Source organism: Balaenoptera borealis, assembly GCF_965194805.1.
Source record: "Balaenoptera borealis genome assembly, chromosome: 16".
Taxonomy (NCBI): Eukaryota; Metazoa; Chordata; class Mammalia; order Artiodactyla; family Balaenopteridae; genus Balaenoptera; species Balaenoptera borealis.
This window is the reverse complement of record NC_138872.1, coordinates 14,571,384-14,593,547: the sequence shown is the minus strand read 5'-3', so window position 1 is coordinate 14,593,547 and position 22,164 is coordinate 14,571,384. Positions and strand designations below refer to the sequence as shown.

The following is a 22,164-nucleotide window of genomic DNA, read 5'->3' as shown; positions in this document are numbered from 1 at the left end:
AAATATTAATAATGTTCTTAACATTGAGTATATGTCAAAATAATATCATTCTGGAATCTATTAGGTTAAGTAAAATATATTACAAAAAGTAATGTCGCTTGTTTCTTTTTGCTTTTTTAATGTGGCTACTAAAAATTTTGTAACTACGTATATTGCATTATCTTTCCATTGGACAGCATTATTCTAGCACAGAGCCTGGCACAGTTTTTGTGTAGGACATCAGACACGACTCACACCTTGTTCCTCCTGCCAGAGCCAAGTCCTCCATTCATTTAGTACATATTTACAGTGCCTGGCTCTGGGCAAGATGCTGGAGATACAAGGAGCAAAAGCAGACACTATCTTTTTCCTTGTGGACCTTATTATCTGGTGGGAACAGACAGACATGAATATTTTCATAAATAAATGTAAAACTGCAGCTCTTCAAGTGTTGTGAAGGAGAAGTACAGAGGGTGATGAAAGTGGGGAATTCACTTGGTGGGGGAATCGAGGACCAGGGACTCCCCCAGGGGAAGTGATACTTGAGTGGAGATTTGAAAGATAAAGAGGAGTTGACTGGAATAAGCCAGGCGGGGAAGGTAAGCCCAGGGAGCAGGAAGGCTAAGGGTGAAGACCCTGAGTTGGGCCAGGGCTTGGTATGTAGAAAGAACACGAAAAGGCCAGTGTGACAAGAGAATTGGGCAAGAGGGGTTAGTAGACTGAGACTAGGGAGGAGAGGTCGGTGGGATTCCATCTCCAGGGCCTGGGTGAGGATGGGGCTAGCCCTGCAGGAGGTGGAAGCCAGCCAGTTACAAGCAGCCGAGCGTCCGGATCTGATCTGTATTTTGAAAAGATCCCTCTGACCACGGTGCGAGGCCCGCTGGGGAGCGGCGCAAGTGCGTGTGTGCAGATCGGTTATGGACACTGCATCAATCCAGATAAGAGGCGAGAGAGGCCTGAACTGAGGGGGAAGCGGCGGAGATGCAAGTAGACGGTGTGGGGGGTAAATGAGCCGGCCGGATCGACGGGGCGGGGTGACAAGCAGTGTCTGTGTGTGTAGGAGGGAGTGGCGATGTCAAGGGAGACTCCGAGGCTTCGGATGGGTGCCACCAGCCCCAAACACTCTTTGGGCTCCTATCGAGCCCTCTCCCATCTGGTCCCTCTCCCGTCCCCTCCCTCCCCGCACCGTCTCGTCTCGCCCCCGGGTTCCATCCTCCCACCCTCCTCCTCCCCTACCCCACGACCCCTACCCGGCCCAGCCCCCGCTCCTCTAGGCCTCGTCCGCCCTCTTCCCCACCCGTCGTCGACCCTTCTGGGTCGGGGACCCAGTGACCCTCGGGCCCGGCGAACCCACTTGGGCCGCGACCCCTCAGGGGCTTGTCGAACCTGCGCGGTGCATCCCAGGCCCGCCCTCTCCAGCCCCCCAGGCCCCTGGGCAGAAGCAGGCCGCAGCCCTCCGCCTACTTCCCGGCCCGGCCTCCCCGCCCTGCGTCCCTCGGGCCAGGGCCCTCCCCACGGCCTGGCGCGCCCCGACCCCCGGCGCGTCCCACACTCACCAGGGAGCCGACCTAGGCCCAGCTCCCGCGCCCAGGTCTCCCAGCCGCCGCTCCACTAGCCTCCGCCCGCCCCGCCTTCCCAGGGCCCCGCCCCACGCAGGCCGACCCGGGCTCCTACTGCTCCATTTCGCCGTCACGCTGAACTCTCCTTCTCCAATTGGGTTGGCTACCTGTCACTCAAAAGAGGGCGGGACCAGCTGCCGGGGCTGGGAGTGAGGAGCCGCCGGTCCCCGCCCTGCTAGCGGAGGCCTCTTAAAGACACAGTCAGTCTCCCCCGCCGCGGGCTCTGGGTTTTGGAAGAATGGGATTTCTCAGCAAACGCAAGAGGCAGCATTTCTTCCCCCCGATCCCCCCCATCGCTCCCCGAAACTTTTCTTTTGGCACAGCCCGTGTTCCTTGTGATAAATCAGAGGTTTTGAAGGCTCAGATGTCCTCTGGTGGCACTCAGCCCGGTGCCCAGCAGACATGTAACGCACTCAACAGTGGGATAACTGTGGTTTGGAGAACTGAGTGGGAGGTGACAGCCGTGTCAGAGGCTTTGAGCAGCCGCGGCTGCTCACCACCGAGCCGGAGCTAATTATACCGGCACCCAGGGCTGACCGTGGGCGCGGAGCAGAGGCAGAGGGGTACAGATCAGCTGTACTGTTGATAGGGACCCGTGGGAGGTGGTATTCGTCACTGCACCTGCAGATCGGAACAAGGCCGGGCACTGCGCCAGCGCCTCACTCGTGCCACGTCCCTTTACACTCACAGCAACTCTGATGTAGGTGTTATGTGGGTCCCCTGATCGTACAACTAGTGATGGACAGAGCAAGAGGCCAGCCCGTGCTTGTTTGATTCTAAAGTCTATGCTCTAACCATTTTGTCTCACAGATCCTTACAACCACCCCGAGGGGTGGGTATTTTGTTGTCCGTTTTATAGATGCTCAAGGGAGAGACTAAATGATGAAACTGATACTCAGCAAAGACACTACATAACGACTGCCATTTATATAGCACTTCACAGTCTGCAAAGCATCTGAAAAGCAGTTTTACATATATTGTTTCATTTGATCCTCAAAACATCTTGGAACTGAAGATGGTATTTATTAGTCCTCTTTTACTGGTGAATACAACGATGCTCACGGAGGTTGAGGCTTAGTGATAGCTAACATCACTACAGCCCTTGCAGAAGTCACCAGCAAACTTTCCATAAATATCCAGATAGTGAATGCTTTTCGCTATACAGTCTCTGTCAAACTATTCAGCTGTGCTGTTGTAGTGTGAAAGCAGCCACAGACAATGTAAACCCATGAGGGTGACTGTGTTCCAGTGCAGCTTTATTTACAAAATAAATAGGTGTTGGCCTGTGGCTGTAAGTTGCCCACCCCCAGTCTACAGTGCTTTGGTTACCAAAGCCTTTTACAGACCATTGCTTTGTGGAATCCTCACAGCAACGTTGTTATTATTCATACTCTTCTTTTTAATTATTAATGAATTATTATTGTTTTTTAAAAATAAAATTTATTTATTTATTTATTTATTGGTTGCGATGGGTCTTCGTTGCTGCGCGCGGGCTTTCTCTAGTTGCAGGGAGCAGGGGCTACTCTTCGTTGTGGTGCACGGGCTTCTCATTGTGGTGGCTTCTCTTGTTGCAGAGCACGGGCTTCAGTAGTTGTGGCGCACAGGCTTAGCTGCTCCACGGAATGTGGGATCTTCCTGGACCAGGGCTCGAACCCGTGTCCCCTGCATTGGCAGGCGGATTCTCCACTGCGCCACCAGGGAAGCCCGAATTATTATTGTTGATGATGTTATCATCCTCATCATTTTACAAAGAAAAATCAAAGGCTTGGCAAGGTTAAGGAGTATACCTGAGGTCAACTCAGGAACTAGAACTCAGGTCCAGCTTTCCTCATTCCCAATTTCATCTTCTGACTACAAAACTGGGTTGTGAGAAGGCATGAGAGTTCCACCTTCGTCTAGCAGATCTTTTTCCTGCCCCATTGCAAGATGACAGGCCAAGTTCATTTTACCTTTCCCAGGCTCCAGGGGTAACTCCTGTAGTTCCCCTCTTCGGGAACATTCTCCCACTTCTTCCTGCCTTCCCCATTTACTGCAGCCCATAAACACATCTCCCTCCCTGAAACCCCAAGGGCTTATACCTAGCAACCTTTTATATTTTTATCACTTTTTAAAAACTTTTTATTTTACATTGGAGTATAGTTCATTAACAATGTTGTGTTAGTTTCAGGTGTACAGCAAAGTGATTCAGTTATACATATGCATGTGTCTATTCTTTTTCAAATTCTTTTCCCATTTAGGAAAAGAATAATATTATTTACATAATATTGAGCAGAGTTCCCTGTGCTATACAGTAGGTCCTTGCTGGTTATCTATTTTAAATATAGCAGTGTGTACATGTCAATCCCAAACTCTCTAACTCTCCCTCCCTCCCCTCCCCTGGTAACCATAAGTTCGTTCTCTAGTCTGTGAGTATGTTTCCCCAGCAGCCTTTTATTACTAAGAATAGAATCTGCTGGAAAATAGGCTCCACGTGGGCAATGACTTCCATGGAGTCTGCTAGCTGTCCGCCAAAACCCCTTCTCCCGGCCTTGTGATGATGATAATGTGCTAGGGGATGACAGGATCACCAAATAGAAAGTGCCAGTGTCCCTGAATAGAGCAGAACGCTACCTGCTGACCTGGAACAATTCTAGATCACTTCATACTCTCATGTGAAAGAGAAGTAATCCTTGTTCTTTAAGCCACTGATTTTTTTGTGGGGGAGGGGGTTGAGTGAAAGCTTCCTTAAATTTGGTGCCCTGGGTATCTCACTTGCTTCACCCTAGCCCTGGCCCTGCTCAGTACACATTTATCCAAGGAATAAATCATTCACTTTAGCTTTACAATACTTTGTCTCTTTCCCCGCCTGATTTGCCAGTGCAGGTTCTTTAATTGCAAGTTTCAGGAACCAACTCTGGCTAATTTTAGCGGAAAAGGAGTATACTGGCAGGCTAGTAGCTAATTCACAGAGGTGACAGGAAGCTGGAGGACTAGGCTTAGACAAGGACGGAGCCTGGAGATGCTCTGGGCGTTTAGGGAGGCAAAATGAATTAGTTCCATCCTTTTCTCCCCTTTCTTGATCAGACCTTTCTTTGATCAGAGTCAAGGTCCCTGGAGCAAGAGTCCAGTGGCTGTGCTCAGGTAACATGCCCTCCCCTTAGCTAAGGAAGGCAGGTGCCCTGACTGACAGCTCCACCAAGACTACTACACAAGACAAGAATTCCGGATCCCTCCACCTCCACTCCCAGCTGCTACCCCTGGGCAACTGAGGCCAGATGCCTTGTTTTCAGGCTGAGATCAACTAAGAGATATACCTGAAGCTGAATGTTATCATTATACGAACCCAGCACAGTGTCTGGCAGCTGGTATGGCAAAATAGGTACAATCCCTCGGCCTTGTAATTATACAGAGCCCTTTGTAACTGTTGGACTGCCCCTCGCAGGCCCCTAAGACCGAAGAAAGAGTCTGGAGACAGAGACAGAGACATCAATGGCTTATTGGGCAGGGGTCTCTTACACAAAGGGTTCCAGAGTGACACCCCACTGTGTGTGGCAGATGGTGGGCAAGACACGGCAGCACTCTTCCTTTGCAACCCGGGGGAGAAGGAGGGTACCGTTTATAGGGGGAATTGGCACATAAGTTACCAGGGACTAATTAAGCCCTATAATTAAGAGAATTGGATAGTCATGTGAGTGAAGCAGGACCTGGTTGAGCAGGGGATGTAGAGAGAGCAAGAAAACAGCCATCTTGAATGGCCTAACCATACAGTTACTTACCAGCTGTGCGTTCTTGGGTAAGTTACTAGATCTCTCTGAGGCTCAGTCTCCTCATCTGTACAATGGGGATAACAGGGCTCGAACCCATGTCCCCTGCATTGGCAGGGGGATTCTCCACTGCGCCACCAGGGAAGCCCGAATTATTATTCGAAGAGTAGCCCACTCACTGCAACTAGAGAAAGCCCACGCACAGCAGCGAAGACCCAACGCAGCCAAAAATAAATACATAAATAAATTTATAAAAAAAAAAACTGCCAATTTTCAATGGAGCTCTAGGGTGTCCTTTTATTTATTATTATTATTTTTTAATTTCATTTTTGGCTGCGTTGGGTCTTCGTTGCAGTGTGCAGGCTTTTCTCTTATTGCAGCGAGCGGGGCCTACTCTTAGTTGCGGTGCGCAGGCTTCTCATTGCGGTGGCTTCTCTTGTTGCGGAGCACGGGCTCCAGGCGTGTGGGCTTCAGTAGTTGTGGCACACAGCCTCAGTAGTTGTGGCTCACAGGCTCTAGAGCGCAGGCTCAGTAGTTGTGGTACACGGGCTTAGCTGCTCTGCAGCATGTGGGATCTTCCCGGACCAGGGATCGAACCCGTGTCCCCTGCATTGGCAGGTGGATTCTTAACTACTGTACCACCAAGGAAGCCCCAGGGTGCCCATTTTACAGATGAGGAAGACTGAGGTTTAGAGATGCAAAGAAACTTGCCACACAGCCTGTTTGGTACCCAAGTCAGTCTGACCTCACAGTACATGACCTTCTCTTTATACTCATCACTGAAAACAATACACCTGGGCATTTCACTCTTTTTGTCAAACACTTGTTAGGCCCGGATACATATGAGATTTTGCACTAAGTTCTTTTCATGATTTATCTCCTTTGATCCTCACATTCCTATGAGGTACATACTCTTATTACCTTTATTATACAAATGAAGAGACTGAGGCACAGAGAGTTAGCCATTTGCCTGGGGTTATTTGGCGGAGTGGTGAAGCCAATATTAAAATCCAATTCTAATTTCAAGACCTGGGTCTCTCCTGCAACATTGTGCTGTCTCCCTTAAGACATCTCTCTGCCTCAGAAAGAGAAGAAAAATGACTAAACCAGGCGACTAAAGCGTCATTAAGAGAAGTCATGGTGACTTGGTTCTTTCAGTGGGAAGCAAAGGGCAGGAGGCAGACAGTAAGTCTAGCTTCAGCTCTTGCAGGTTGGGGGTTCACATAACTCACGATAACTTAATTTGCGAAGATCATTCTTCCAGGAACGAGGGGCTTATCATGTATCTGTGTGAGTGGAAGCGGAGCAGGGCGTGGGAGGTGGAGGCCTTGGTGAGCTGTCAGCTGTCAGCCCCAGCAGGGACCTGCTCCAGCCGCTTGTGAGAGCCCGGAGCCCTCTGCTGGCGTAGGAAATCATCTACCAGCATTCGTAGCTCCGTGTGTGCGCGCGCGGGCGCGTGTTGCGGCAGGGCATCAGGGGACCGTATTCAGTGTATTCAGTGAGATTTGCAAAATGGCTAGCACACCTAGTAAACAGAACTAATAGCTACCACTTACCAATATAGCATTAGGGTAGGGACAGGCACTGTTTTAAAGATTTTACATTAATTTTATTTACTCTTAGGGACGTTTACATACTGCATCTAATTGAACCTTCACCCCAACCCGCTGAAGTCAGAATTATTATTATTACTCCCATTTTTCACAAGAGGTAACTGAAGCACAGAGAGGTTAAGTCATTTGCTCTATGGCTCTTAAGTGGCAGGTCTGGGGCTTGAGCAACTGGACGCTAACCTTGGCGTCCATGCTCTGGAAACCACCAAATGGCCATTCTTTAGATCCGGAGCGCCCTCCTCAGCCCCCCGCCCCGTCCCTGCTAGTACCCTGTAAACGACTTAAATGAGAGAGGACACACAGCAATGGCTCGATAATTTCTTAGAAAATGGTAAGCAGGCTTCCCTGGTGGCGCAGTGGTTGAGAATCCGCCTGCCAATGCAGGGGACACGGGTTCGAGCCCTGGTCTGGGAAGATCCCACATGCCGCGGAGCAACTAGGCCCGTGAGCCACAACTACTGAGCCTGCGCGTCTGGAGCCTGTGCTCTGCAACAAGAGAGGCCACGACAGTGAAAGGCCCGCGCACGGCAATGAAGAGTGGCCCCCGCTTGCCGCAACTAGCGAAAGCCCTCGCACAGAAACGAAGACCCAACACAGCCAAAAATAAATTAATTTACAAAAAAAGAAAAGAAAATGGTAAGCATACTAGGGTTTGGTGGTGAATCTGCTGCTTTCTGGACTCAAGCGGGGGCGGGGAAGGGGAAGGGGGACTGCTCTTCCAGCCCACTGCATCCCTCTGAACCGGAGATAAGCCCCTGGCCAACGCGAAGCTGGGCTTCCTGGATCTACTTCTCCAGCGGGAAGATCTTAGTTACAACAGAAGCAGAGAATCCTAAATAATAATGTGAAATATTTAGCAGCCAGTGAGGCATGAATACTGCCGGCTCAGAACAGACAGCTCCTGGAGAAGATTCCTAGAGGATTTCCCTGCCCCTTCCAGGGCCGCTTTGCTTTAACCCTTTAGTTACTGGAATGCGGGGAGGTGAAGGGGTTAAAGGTGGCGGGAGAGGTCAGGGCTGCTGCGGGAGTGGAGAAAACGCTCAGGGGTTTGAGGCATCTACTATTTACCAGCTAATAACGCGTGGGAATTTCACTACTTTAACGATTGCTATGGCTATGCAGGCTGAGTATTGCCATCTTTACCGTGGGTGCTCAGGCAGTTTGCTTGACCTCTCTGAAATGTATTGTCCTCATCTGTAAAATAGGGATAATACTAGAAATTGATTCGTGGGGCTGGTGAGGGAGTTATATGAGGTAAAGCCAAGTAAAGTTTCTGCTTGTAGCTCTGAGTAGGCGTTCAGTCATTGGGGGTTGTTATTAATGGCCAAACAGATGTGGTGTGTGTGTGTGTGTGTGTGTGTGTGTGTGTGTGTGTGTTGGGTGTGGGGGGAGAGTGAGGTAGCCTTGCTGACCCAGGGCCCCTTTGACTCATCATCCCTTGCCTTCATCCCTCTAATTGTAAGCCCAGCCCTAGAGATCAGAGCCTGGGTGTGGGGTGAGGGTTCCTGTATTGGCCGGTGCTTCCTTTGCTCCCTAAACACCTCCATGAGTGTTATTGAACTGGCCTGGTTTGTCTGGAGCAGGTGCCTGTTTCTTGAGAAGCTGAGGTGGCCATGATAGAAGAAATGAAGACCCACTCTTGGGACTTCCTTAGAGGTCCAGTGGTTAAGACTCCATGCTTCCACTACAGAGGTCGTAGGTTTGATCCCTGGTCGGGGAGCTAAGATCCCGCATGCCATGGCCAGAAAATTAATCTTGCTAGAGGGCCTGGCCGTGGAGTTCTGGCTGGGGGAGGAGACCATGTGGAGGGGCTCCTGTTTATTGTAGGAAGACTTCCCTACTTGAGAGTTTATCTTTTCTTTCCACAAATATTTGCTGAGTGCTTGGTGTACGCCAGCCATTGGTTGTATAGTGGTGAGCAAAACAAACGTGGTCTCTGCCCTCAGAGCATTCAGAGCCCTGCAGGGAAGATAGACAGCAAACAAACAAGCAAATAACTAGCTTAATTAATTAATTTAAAAATGTGTTATTATAAACAGGGATAAATGTTATAGGAGAATGATTAGGCTCATTTCCCCACATTTCAGCAACTAAAGCAGGAGGACTGCACAGTCATGGAGGTCCTCTCTGAGGAGGTGATGATTATATTGAGACTTGATGGATGAATAGGAGTTTTCCAGGTGAAGGGTGAAGGGGAGAGTGTTCCAGGCAGAAGGGCCAGCAACATGGGAAGCCCTAGAGGTAGGAGAGATCCTGACTTGAACTGGGTCGTTAGATCAAACAAAGGGAAGAGAAGGGCAGGGAGAAGCCAGCTAATGCAGGTCTTGTCAGCTCTGCTGTGGAAAGTTTCAGTTTTGTTCTACGTGCAACAGGAATCCATGAGAGGGTTGGAAGCAGGGGAATGACACGATCCAATCTGAGTTTTGCAAAAAGATCTCTTGGGTGCTGTGATCAGATTGTGTTGAGAATGGCTGGTAGGATTCAAAGATGGAAGCAGGAGGACCAAATGGGATGTGAATATTAAAAAGCCTGTACACTCCTAGGAAAAGACTGATTTTTCTATAGTCCTAGTAATAAATAAACAATAGAATTGGTCTTAAACCTGTCTAACAGGTCAAGGGCAACTCACATCACTGATCCTGCCTCTGAAACCAACCAATCAGTGACAGTCTGTGCTTTGAAAACCAGCCAATCTGCAGTGGATTCACTGAAATGAACATGCTTCTAAGGCTGGCATCACCCCACTCCTGCTTTTGGAACCAACGCAATCCCAAAGCAGACTCTTCCCCAAACCTGTGTAAGATTAACCCTTTGCTTTGCTCATGAGACTATGCTGAGCGGCCACGCGCTCCTGTACACAAGGAAGCACTAAATCTAGCTGGTCGCCATGCTGGTCGCCGTGCTGAGTGGTGGGCTCATCCTCCAACAGAGCTCTTTACGGTCATCCAGGCTACAGATGACGATGGTTTGTCCTCTTGTCACTGCTGAGGATGTCCTGCTGGGGTTTGTGCTGCTGGCTCTCGCTGGTCCAGTCTTCAGTGGCTGACCAATCCTCTTTTGAAGTTCACCCACTTCCATTGGAGATTTTATGTCTTCATTTAGGTGTACGGTCACATCTTGGCCTGGGGGATGGTCCACCCCTTCCAGGGTATGTATGAGTCAGGGTCTATCTAGTCAGGAGTTAGAAACCACACCAGTTATTTAAAAGAGATCAATCAATATAAAGCATCGTTAGCTAGGTATAAAGTTGTTAAGTGGATAACTAAAAAAGGATCAAAAGAACTCGAAGTTCTCACAGAGGCAGTGACTGCAGGAAGCATCTACCACCCCTAAGGCTCAAGGAACAAAGGAAAGACACTGGCATTATTAAAACTTGGACTGGACGTGGTTTCAGAAACCTCTGAGGAGGGGTTCCTGGCCAGCTTGTGCTGGTGTCTGAGCTCAGAGGAGGGGCTATGAGTGTGGGATGCAGACCTTTGAGGACAGGGTGCTGCACAGCAGGTGCTGGTGTCTGCAGGGGCATAAGAAGGCTTCTGTAAGTGTTTAAAAACCTGCAAACTGGATTCAACTGGTGTTACAGGAAGAAATGGCCACTGCCAAGGTCAATGAGTGATGCTGGGGTGATGCTCACAGGAATCCCACGAAAGAAAATGGGAGGGCTTCCCTGGTGGTGCAGTGGTTAAGAACCCGCCTGGCAATCCTGGGGACACGGGTTCGAGCCCTGATCTGGGAAGATCCCACATGCCACGGAGCAACTAAGCCTGTGCATCACAACTACTGAGCCTGCGCTCTAGAGCCCGCGAGCCACAACTACTGAGCCCATGTGTCACAACTACTGAAACCCACGCGCCCAGAGCCTGTGCTCTGCAACAAAAGAAGCCACCGCAATGAGAAACCCGCACACCGCAACGAAGAGTAGCCCCCGCTCACTGCAACTAGAGAAAGCCCGCTCGCTCAGCAACAAAGACCCAATGCAGCCAAAAATAAATAAATAAAAATAAATTTAAAAAATAAAATAAAATAAAAGGTTTGAAGACCAATTTCAGCTTCAGGCCTATAGTACAACTTGGGGAAAAGACCTACATTAATACTCCTTCCATTACTTAAATCCTTTTTGTGAGCTTAGCAACATGGCCTTTAAAGCTTCCTCAGGGAAACTGTACTCAAACATATAAAAGTTCCCACTAGGAAGATAATTAAAAGTTGTTAATGTTCTTTTTATCACTTAGCAACCAAGACATATTTATTTCCACTCCCCAGAAGCAATGTTAGCTACTAGCTTCAATTCAGGAAATGTGTATCTTAGGAAGGCTTATGTGAGATGTTTATTCAGTCTTTTTCTCAGCCTTCATCTTCTCATTGTAGGCAATAAATTGAGAGTCTGTTCCAAAAAGTCTATCCCACCATGTAAATGTTGAAGCATAGTTTCCAATGAAGTTCATGTGGTGGAAATCGTGACACCGAGAACCAGCATAGAAAGGAATGAGATTTAAAGGGTTGAGTGGAATGTCATAACCACTATGGACATCAACAGTTTCTGTCAAACGAATGGTCCCCCAGGCCCAAAGAAGAATAACATGATCACATAAAAGCATGATTCCAGTGAAAAAATCCAGTTCCAAGAATTAGGGTTTCCAGAGGATGTGCATATACAGCTTCCATTCCAAATGGAGCCTGAAACTCATGATGAATTTTATGGATATGCTTATATATTGTTTTGCGGTGTAAGAGCCTATGCAGGAAGTAGTGCCAGGTATCTCAATCACTGCACAGCCAAACCATCTTGCCAAAAGCATGTACCATCTTGGCATTGTTTCCCAATCATAAGGAGTATTGAAATACTCTGTACAATAATAGGTTCCACAAATCAAAGGAAGCTGGATACAAAAGTGATTAAAGAGAAGTACTTTAAAACATTTCCATTGATTTCCCCACGTTTCTAGCTTATCCTTTTGAATTTTGTACTTTTTCATGTAAGGTATAAATTGAAACAAAAATGCAGGTAAACAGAACAAGAAATAAAGGACCTCATGAACTATGAGGGATCCCCATGTTGCCATCTGGAACTTTGTATAATTATTCAACATATAGTTCCAAGCATTTTTAAATGGTTCCTGCAGAGGATTCTCAGGTAAAAGTGAATCTACATATTCCACAGCCAAGGATGCTGAACTAAAGATGCTGATACTTTCATTTGTTGCCATTTTTCAAATCTCTGCAGACAGCCTTATAATTCCGCACGCCGCTGGGGAAGGTTTATTTTTAAATCTAAATAAATATCTTTACTTATAATAATTAACTAAAAGCTAAGATGATAACATGGGGTGGAGAGGTATGAAATCTGGGAAGGAGGTAGGAGAGAAAAGTAAAAGCATGCTAAGATCCTCATTCTATTTAGTGGGAAGATACAGATGTTAATTAACTCTAGATGTTGATTAAGAATATGCTTAACTATGTGTGTCAACGATATAAAGATTGGGGCTTCCCTGGTGGCGCAGTGGTTGAGAATCTGCCTGCTAATGCAGGGGACACGGGTTCGAGCCCTGGTCTGAGAAGATCCCACATGCCGCGGAGCAACTAGGCCCGTGAGCCACAACTACTGAGCCTGCGCGTCTGGAGCCTGTGCTCCGCCACAAGAGAGGCCACGGTAGTGAGAGGCCTGCGCACCGCAATGAAGAGCGGCCCCCCGCTCGCCGCAACTAGAGAAAGCCCTAGCATAGAAACGAAGACCCAACATAGCAATCAATCAATCAATCTAAAAAAAATTTTTTAAAAAAGATATAAAGATAATAGGAACAGAATATATATTTTCCAAGTCATCAGAAGAAAAATTAATTGAGGACAAACAAAATGCTATCAACTAACCAAATAGCAGGGGTGAAAGAGAAGCATGAAAACAGCATATGCAATAGAAAATCCATGGTAAATTGGTAGAACATGTGCAAATATATCAATAACCATAATAAATGTAAATCTATTACATTCACTGTTAAAAGACAAAGACTCTTGAATTGAGTTTAAAAAGTCAAACTGTGTGATGTTTTATAAGAGACAGCAAGAACAGGGCAATATAGAAAAACTGAAAATACCGAGATGGAAAAAGGTATTCCCCGCAAATGCCAGCAAAGGGAAAGCATCAATTTTAGCATTAGGCAAAATGGATTTCAAGGCAAAAATAATCAGTATAATTTGAGAAGACAAAAATAGATATTGATGAAATATTTACTCTACCAATAAGTTTAGTCTTTGTGCTTATATGTGCCTAGTAACATAGAATTGAGATATATAATACTAAACCTGATAGAATTACAAGAAAAAACAACAAATCCACAGTTTTGTGAGAAACTTTAACTTACCTGTTAGAAATCCACAGAACGAGTAGTCAAAAAATCAAGTAAGGTGTTACCATGATTAACAAGATAGATTTATATGGAGATACGTTTCCCCTTTTCACACACACGTGATAACTTTTACAAAAATTGTCCTTATTTGAAATAATAGTTATTTCCTTTTAACCCCCCTCCTCACTTTTCTCCTATACTCATATTTTCTTTCCTCCCTTCCTGTTTTTCTCTCCATCTGTACCATCTGCTTTTCCTCCTCCCAGGTAGCCTTGCTAGCAGATGGATTATATTCTTCTATATTTTTTCATGCTCATAAACTCAGATGCAAATGTATATACCTATGTAGATTTCTGTCCGTATCTCTTACAGAAATAGAACCGCAGTTTATAGTACATTTCTCTGCCTCTTGCAGAGATGAAAGATAAAAGTTCCCTCAAGTCACTAGATAGAGGTTTAAGAAATTTTTTTTTAATGGCTGTGCAACATGTCATGATATAAAGGTACCACAAAGTATTCAACTATTTTTCTGAGTATACACTTTGTTTTTAGGGTTTTGTTGCAATCATGTTCACTGTTGATGTGAATACCCACAGCCACATATATTCTGGTGCTTTTACTTCAATGGGATGGATTCCCCGGCATGAGATTGCTGGGTCAAAGAATATGTGGAGTTGTTTTATTTTGATATACATTGCCAGATTGCTCTCCAACAAGGTCATCGCTACTGGAATGTGGTGAAGAGAGTCCCTTCCCAGCTTGTAGTAGGTGTTATCACGCTCCCGATTGATTTGCTAGTGTGATGTGAGTAAAGTGACATCTCATTTTTATTTAATTTGCATTTCCCTGACTCCTAGGGAAGTTGAACATCTTTTTAGGTTTATTCACCATTTGGATTTGTTCTTCTATGAATAGACTAGTGATAGCGTCTGGCCAGTTTAATTCTGATACTAATTTGCAAATGCGCTTTGTATATATAGATATTAACCCTTTATCTGCCATCTGCATTGCAGATGGGTCACAAGATCTGATTGAGGGCTAAGTAGGTATAGTGTTACAGGTGTTCTAAGATTTTAATGGTTTGATTTTTTAGATTTGTTTTTAACTCATTTGGAATTTATTTTTGTTTAAATGATGTGAAATAGGGTTCTGATTTTATTTCTTCAATCTCTACACTATCCACTATGGTATCCACTAGCTGAGTGTGACGATTACGTTATTTGAAATGTGACTGGTCTGAACTGAAATGGGCTGTAAGTTTAAAATATACACCGGATTTCCAAGACTTGATATAAAAAAAAAGAATGAAAAATGTCTCATTAATGACTTTTATATTGATTACATGTTGAAATCATAATATTTTGGATATATTGGATTACACAAAGTATTAAAATTAACTTCATATATTTCTTTTTTACTTTTTAATGTGGCTCAGAGAAAAATTTTAATTACATACACAGCTTACATTATATTCCCATTGCACAGCACTATTCCAGATCATCGGTCATGCCAGAACTATTTTTTAAACATTTTTGTTCTCTTTCACTTATCTTTTATCTGCCTCCTGAGAGGTGTATCTATTTTATTGCATATAGTAGACATCTGTCTGATTCATCATTTCCCATCATCTTTTGAATAGCCCTTTTATATTTGGAGAAATTATTCATCAGAACTCAAATTCCCAGCCTCCCTCACCATTAGGATGTGTGTATTTGACCTTCATGGAATGAATGGGAAGTGAGCTACACAGGGAATCAAGTTCTATGTGGAGTTTCCATTTCCATGGGTCCAGGTGGCACAGGCAATGAGCTTTGACAGTGCAGCCGCGACAGTGGTTTCAAGGTCAAGGTCCTGGCTTTGGGAGGGTGGTGAGAGCAGCAGCAGTTTCCTCATAGGGCAGAACTGGGTATGGTTCGGGGCATTGCTTAACCTTGAGTCTGGCTTTTCAGCCCTCACAATGACATTGTGAGCTACTCGATATCTCTTTTAAAAACTTGCTTGCTCCTTAATTATCAGAATCAGCTTCTTTTGCAATACAGAACTCACTATAGAACCCTGACTGGTGTACTGGGATGGTTTTCCTCCAAGAAGAGATTTGGGATTTATTTTTTCTTACTATTTAAAAAATATCTTCCATCTTAATGATTTCTCTCTTCCTACTTTTTTTCAGCTTATTTTCTTGTTCTTTTTCTATTTCTCAAGGAGACTATTGTCTTAGCCTGGGTTCCCCAGAAAATAGAGCCTGTGTCAAAAGTTTACGTGCTAACACTTCACTGGGTTTGTGCAACAACAGAAACCAGGTTGAAGGAAAAAGTGAGGAAGGGAGGGAGGAGGGCAAAGGTAAGAGGCTGCGTTCCTGAGAGGCTCACAGTTTTGTAACCAGTGTGGCTAATTCCTTGGGCTCACAGTACATCCTCAGAGAGGCTGTATGAACTCCTCTGTCTTGGAGCATCCCTCAGGAGGAGAAGGTGAGAAGAATTTATCCATTGGGTCCTTCCTGTCCCCCATCTCCTATGGTTCAAAGTCTGCCCCACAGGGCATTAACCTGATGCATCCAGGCAGTATTACCTGGCCTCTGGGGAAGCCAGAGCCTCCTGGACCAATCTGGCCACTGCATATAGTGGTCTGTCTCTCCCTTTCTGTCTGTGCTACTGTGGGGCCCCTCAGTCTGCAGTGCAGTCGATGGCAGAGGCCATGACCTGGCTTAATGACCAGGAAATAGCTTGCTGTTCCCTGTAGAGCCTCTCCATCTAGGAGTCAAGGCAAATGATTTAGGGGTGAGGTTGGTGAGTAGTGGGGTTGAGGGGGGAACGCCACAGAGATCTGTGGTGGTGCATAACCTAAGGCTAGCAATTCTACCCCTTGCACCACTCAGATCTGCTTTCACCCTCTTGTAACTTTGGAGCACATACAAGAACAAGATGCCCTCATTTCTGCTCTAAGAGGGAAGATACAAGTCAGTCTTTCAAGGTGGCAGCTGTTCATTGAAGCAGGGCAGTGCCTGGGGACAGAGAAAGTAAGGGGGTGACAGGTGGGGAAGAAGAGTACGCTGTAGGGTGTGGCTATGGATCTGAGCAATGCTTAAACTGAATCATATAAAGTATCAAGTTCTTTCCATTTATTGATGAAGTTACTTAAGGCTAAAAAATTTCCTTTGAAATTTTTTCTATCTCCCATAAGTTTTCCAGTGAAGAATTCTCCATTTCTTTGTTTTCTAGATAATTTGTAATTTCATTTTTCTTTCCTTTGATTCAAGTGTTCCCAAACAGTGTGTTTCTTAGACTTAATTTCCATGCAGTTAGCATATTTTGGTGACTTTAAAAATCATTTACTTCATTTCTATTGAATGATGAGCAGAGATGATAGCATATGAAATATCTAATTTATTGAATTTTTCAAGATTTTCCTTATAGCCAAGTGGGTGATAAATTTTAGTAAATGCTCATGTATGTATAAAAATGTACATTCTGTATTTGAAGAAACATTTATTTATTTGAGTTTGTAGATTGCCCTTATTCTTAAGTGATACATGCTTACGAGTGAAGGGTCATAATATTGGTAACTTATTTTCAAATGATTCAGAAAAAAAATGTGTATGTATGTATAAAAAGAGAGAGAGAAATAAAGCAAATATGGCAAAATCATAACAATTGGTGAATCTAAATAGTTCGTATAGAGATGTTTATTGTAGCATTCTTCTGCCTTTTCTGGGGATTTGAAATTTTATAAAATATAAAGGTGAAAATAAAATCCCTTTACTCTATTTTTAATAGGCGTCTCAGTGGGACCAAAATTAGACTTGAATATTTCATCTACTATCTTTCCCTGGGACCTCTTCATTATTTTAAATCTTTTATTTGTTTTTCTAATAAAGTTATTTAAATCTGTAGTTCTTCCTTTGAATTTTTGTTTGGTCACACTTCAAAGATTTTTATATTTTGTGTTCTCATTGTTATTCATTAAAATAATTTATAATTTCTATTCTGATTTTCTCTCTAACCTGATGGTAGCTAAAAGAGTGAATTTTGGATATTCATGTCTATAGGGATCTTGGTGGTGGTGAGGTTTTGTTTTTTCTTTGGCTATTCTGGTTGATGTTTTCTGGTTTTATTGCATTATAGTCTGTGAAATGGCCTATAGTATTTCTGCCTTTTGACTACAGTAAGTCCCCTACATACGAATGAGTTCCATTCTGAGAGCAAGTTCATAAGTCCAATTTGTTAAGTCCAGCAAAGTTAGCTTACATACCCAACTAACACAGTTGGCTATACAGCACTGTAATGTAATAGGTTTATAATACTTTTCACACAAATAGTACATAAAAAACAAACACAAAAAATAAAGAAGACATTTTTAATCTTACAGTATAGTACCTTGAAAAGTACAGTAGCACAGTACAACAGCTGGCATACAGGGGCTGGCATCAAGTGAACAGGCAAGAAGAGTTACTGACTGGAGGAGGGAGAGAAGGTGGGAGACGGTAGAGTTAAAGGATCGTCAGCAGTAGGATATGGAGGGTGAGCTGCAAATTCACTCACGCCTGATGCTGATGGAACACACGTTCGCATCTTTGAAAGTTCTCAACTTGAAGGTTTGTATGTAGAGGACTTACTGTATACGGAAGTATCCTCTGAATTCTGGGGAAATGGTTGCTTGAATACATCCTTGCTGCCCTCATCTTTCAATTTAAAACCAGCTACTGAACATTTTTTGAGGCCAGCAGCTTTTTTAATTTTTGAGGCCAGCATTTTTTGAGGTTTTAGGGTACAAGCAAGATCTAGTGATCTCTGGGGGCTAGTCTGAGTTCAGTGAGAGCCGGGCCACCAGAGGCCCAGGCCCCAGTAGTGATGGTCAGAAGGAAAGAGGTAACATCTGGGAACACTTGACTTATGCAAATCCAAGAACTTCCTGAGGGAGCTGTGCGCCTGCCCCTGTGACGCCAGTGCTCAGAAAGCTGAGGGGGAGGAAATCGGTGTGCTCAATCCTTTCGACCCTGGGAAAAGGCCAGCTGAGGAGACTAAGGAGCAGAGGGAGTCCTTCTGGGACCAGCGACCCACCAGCCGGAGCACTGCTGACCCAGAAGAGCAAAGACTGCTGGGCGGTCCATGACTCAAGAGCCTGACCTGCCGCAGATCCCCAGCAGCTGAACACGCACCCCGGGGAGCCAGCAAAGGAAAATACCAATGTACCTGCGGGGTCTTCAAAATGAGAAAGAGAGAGAACTGGTGTATCACAGAGAACAGCCAGTACAAACCTACAGGAGAAGAGAGAAGGTAATCTGAACAGAAATTGATGATGAAAACGACACCCGAAGGAGCCACAGATACAGTGTGACGCGCATGCACACACACACACACACGCACGCACACACACACACACACACACTCATGTTCTGGATCGAAGGAAAATCTCATATTCAGACTAAACATTTCAGGAGATGAATCAAAGGAGAGGAAGGTTACTGGTGCAACTGGTTGTGGAATACCAAATGGAGAAATAAAACACATATCAAAAATTTAAAGAGATGGAAATGATGAGGTGAAATCAGAGAGGTTGGGGGGGATGATGGAGGCAACCAAATACCTGTCTATTTGAATTATTCAGTATTGGAATTATTATTATTGGAAAAACGGAAATTCATCAAATGGAGGAAGTGGAAGGCAGGCAATAACGAAACAAAACAATGGAGGAAATTTTCCCTGAAATGTTTCCAACAAAGACCTGATCAGAAGATTTTAAGGAGTCACTGAATTCCAAACAGAGCTTCCCCCCCAACCAAAAAAAAAAAAAAAAAAAAAAACGAACACCAAGTATACATATAAAGCTTACCAACCTCCAGAGAGGGAAAATAAGTAACTTACAATGAAAATCAATGAGCCTGGCACTGGACTTCTCATCTGCAATACTGGAAGTAAATGATGATGCAATAATATCTACAGACTTCTGAGGGGAAAAGGGAATCCTAAAGGAAGACTAATAATAATATGGGACTATAAATACTGAAGGATCTCAGCCTGGTACTTGGGGAGGGGCAGGTGGAGAGGAAAAAAGTTAAAGCATTTAAATCTCTTTGGGGCTTGGGGAGCATGATGTAAAAGAATTACAATCGGTCATCTTAATGTGAAGAAATAGATGGTGTTTTTCATATAATGGAAGATTATATAATTGTGATTATGTATTTTTTTTTCTGAATATGAAAAAGAAAAGGTAATTGTTAGCTCTATAGAACACCAAAATCTGAAAGAAAAAGAGGGAATTCCCTGGCTGTCCAGTGGCTAGGACTCCATGTTCTCACTGCCAAGGGCCCTCATTCAATCCCTGGTTGGGGAACTAAGATTCCACAAGCTGTGAGGCACAGCCAAAGAAACCCCAAACAACAACTACAAAAAACCCTCATTAAACTGTATACCTAATGTGTGTGCAATTTGTTGTATGTAAATTATACTTTAAAAAAAATAAAAGAAAAACAGATAATAAATGGCCATATTATCTGCCCGCAAAAACAAGAAAAAGGAAGAAAAATAACAAAGTAAATAAATAGTAAGCTCGAATTAAAATGGAAGGAATAAAATAAAATATATCAATTTTTACAGTAATCTCAAAGGGACTGAATTGTCCTATTAAAACGCAAGGTGTGCTAAATAGGATTAGAGAACAAAACCCAGGCATATGCTGTTGTTAGGAATACTGTATCAGCCAGAAATGCGTGTAACAGAAACCTGAATCACAGTGGTTTAAACATATGAGAAATTTGTTTTTCCTTGTGTAACAAGAGGTAGGTGCAGAGCTGGGGCAGCTGCTCAGAAAAGCTCTAATCTCTACTGTCAATTCTAGATTCCCCTCACCCTTGGCACCTCTGCTGGATATGGTGGCTTACCTGGTGGTGTGACCTTCAACCCTCATTCCTAAGGGATCTGAGCCCTTCCTGGTAACTATGCTGTTCTCAGTTTGAGGCCATGATGGATGGATGTGTCCATCTACCATCAAAATTGGGCACCTCCTCCATATACCAAGCTCAGGCTTCTTCCTCCTCTGTCAACTGGTCATAAGGGACCCACTTCCCACTGCATGCAGCCATGTTTGTTTTTTTTTTTCTTTTGGCAGTGCCAAGCAGCTTGCGGGACCTTAGTTCCCTGACCAGGGATTGAACCTGGGCCCCCAGCACTGGAAGCTTGGAGTCCTAACCACTGGACAGCCAGGGAATTCCCTCAGCCATAGGTTTAAGCCAAGGGGCAGGCAACAGGTGGATGAAATGGGGGTCAGGGTTGCTTACTCACTCAGCTTGCTTGTGCCATCTGGCCCTCCTCTGCTCAACCTTGGCAACTCCGGTGGGAGGGTGAGGGCATGAGGCATCTCTGAAGAAGTCCTCCCAGGAGAGACTCCTTTTGAATCACTGAAAGTAGTGTCTCTCAGAGGAGTCGGAAAGGGGCAGAGGGACATTCTGAACAATGACAAGACCTCCAGTTAGGAATTGTTGAGGTTGGACACTGCCATGGCTGTCCCCAAATTATAGGAGAAAGAATTATGCTACGTGTCCCTAACTTCAGGTGTGGTACAATGATGGCATCTTCTCTTGATTCATCTCCCCTTATTCCAGTGTTTCCCAACCTTTATTTTTTTAAGTTATAGCTCCTCCAAGGGGACTTTTTAAATATTATTTTTCCTAATTGTCCTCCCCATAAAAATTTAATACCACAGATATACTGCATATCTGTTTATGTACTATGGTCCTTTGAGAGCCACAAACCATTGTAATAGCTAAGATTTTTTTTCAGGCTCCAAGAACAAACTTTCACCCCCTTGGGGGCAATATTGCCCCTGTTGAGAATGCATGTCTATTCCGTTAAGAAAAAAATTAAAGCAGGCAGGAAAAAAGCAGTATTATAACTTAAATTATCTGATATGTTTCTTTGACAGAAACGCAGTGACACACGTAACTGTGAAAAATGTCTCCCCAGCACTGTGCATTAATGTCGGTTAATGAAACTGGGTGGCTGAAGTGAGAGTGGGGATTGGAAGACAGACCGCTTTCAGCCGGAGCAGAGACGTGGTGGAGTCTTTCATGTGCGACTAGAGCCCTCTGCTGGCCATTTTGGGAACATACCCTAGTAAATTAAATGTAGCCCATTCATTTACCTTCTATTTCCCTAGCATCCCTAACGTGTCATTGATGAGCTCTAGGCTTGGGTTTGAGGCTCAGCAAGGTTTAATAACCTTATGAGAAAAGGTTATTAAAGCCAGAACCACACAGTGGTAAGTGGCAAAGCTGGCATTCAAAGTCAGGTTTGTCTGAATCCAAAGTCCATACTTTCCTCCTCAAGAGGTTGAGGTTCATTTATTCACCCATAGCTGTCCAACTGCTCCAGCATCATTTGTTGAAAAGTCTATTCTCCTCCACTGAATTCCTTCTGCACCTTTGTAAAAAATCAGTTGGGCATATTTGTGTGGGTCTATTTCTGGGTTCTCTAATATGTTCCATTGATCTATATGTCTATCCATCCACAAAAACCACACGGTCCTGATCATTTTAACTATATAATAAATCTTCAAATCAGTAGACTGATCATTCCATTTCACTCTTATTTTTCAAAATTGTTTTAGCTATTCTAGTTCCTTTCTCGTTCCACATAAACTTTAGAATAATCTTGCTTATATTTACAAAAACATTCCTGCTGGAACTTTGATAGGGATTGCATTACACCTATATATCAGTATGGGGAGAATTGGCATCTTTACTGTGTTGAGTTTTCCAATCCATGAACATGGTATGTTTATCCACTTTTTAAGATATTCTTCAATTAGCATTTTGTAGTTTTCAGCATGCAGGTCTGGACATGTTTTGTTAGGTTTACACCTAACTATATAATTT

The 22,164-nt window shown here is 44.4% G+C and overlaps 1 protein-coding gene and 1 pseudogene across 6 annotated transcripts in view; both read right to left on the bottom strand.

The window, feature by feature from the left end:
- The window catches only part of ELMO2 (engulfment and cell motility 2), a 38,432-nt gene extending 36,771 nt beyond the window's left edge, over positions 1 to 1,661 (bottom strand). Inside the window, exon 1 of one of the 5 annotated variants that reach the window (XM_082359449.1) lies at positions 1,536 to 1,661. The gene's annotated coding sequence lies outside the window, so the exon portion shown is untranslated. The remainder of the gene's footprint in view (positions 1 to 1,535) is intronic. The other 4 variants (XM_082359448.1, XM_082359450.1, XM_082359451.1 and 1 more) reach the window with 4 other exon arrangements.
- Positions 1,662 to 7,732: 6,071 nt separating this feature from the next.
- The window catches only part of LOC309614450 (methylsterol monooxygenase 1 pseudogene), a 60,576-nt pseudogene continuing 46,144 nt past the window's right edge, over positions 7,733 to 22,164 (bottom strand). The window contains exon 7 of the transcript XR_014249781.1: positions 7,733 to 18,549. The product of XR_014249781.1 is annotated as a methylsterol monooxygenase 1 pseudogene (transcript). The remainder of the gene's footprint in view (positions 18,550 to 22,164) is intronic.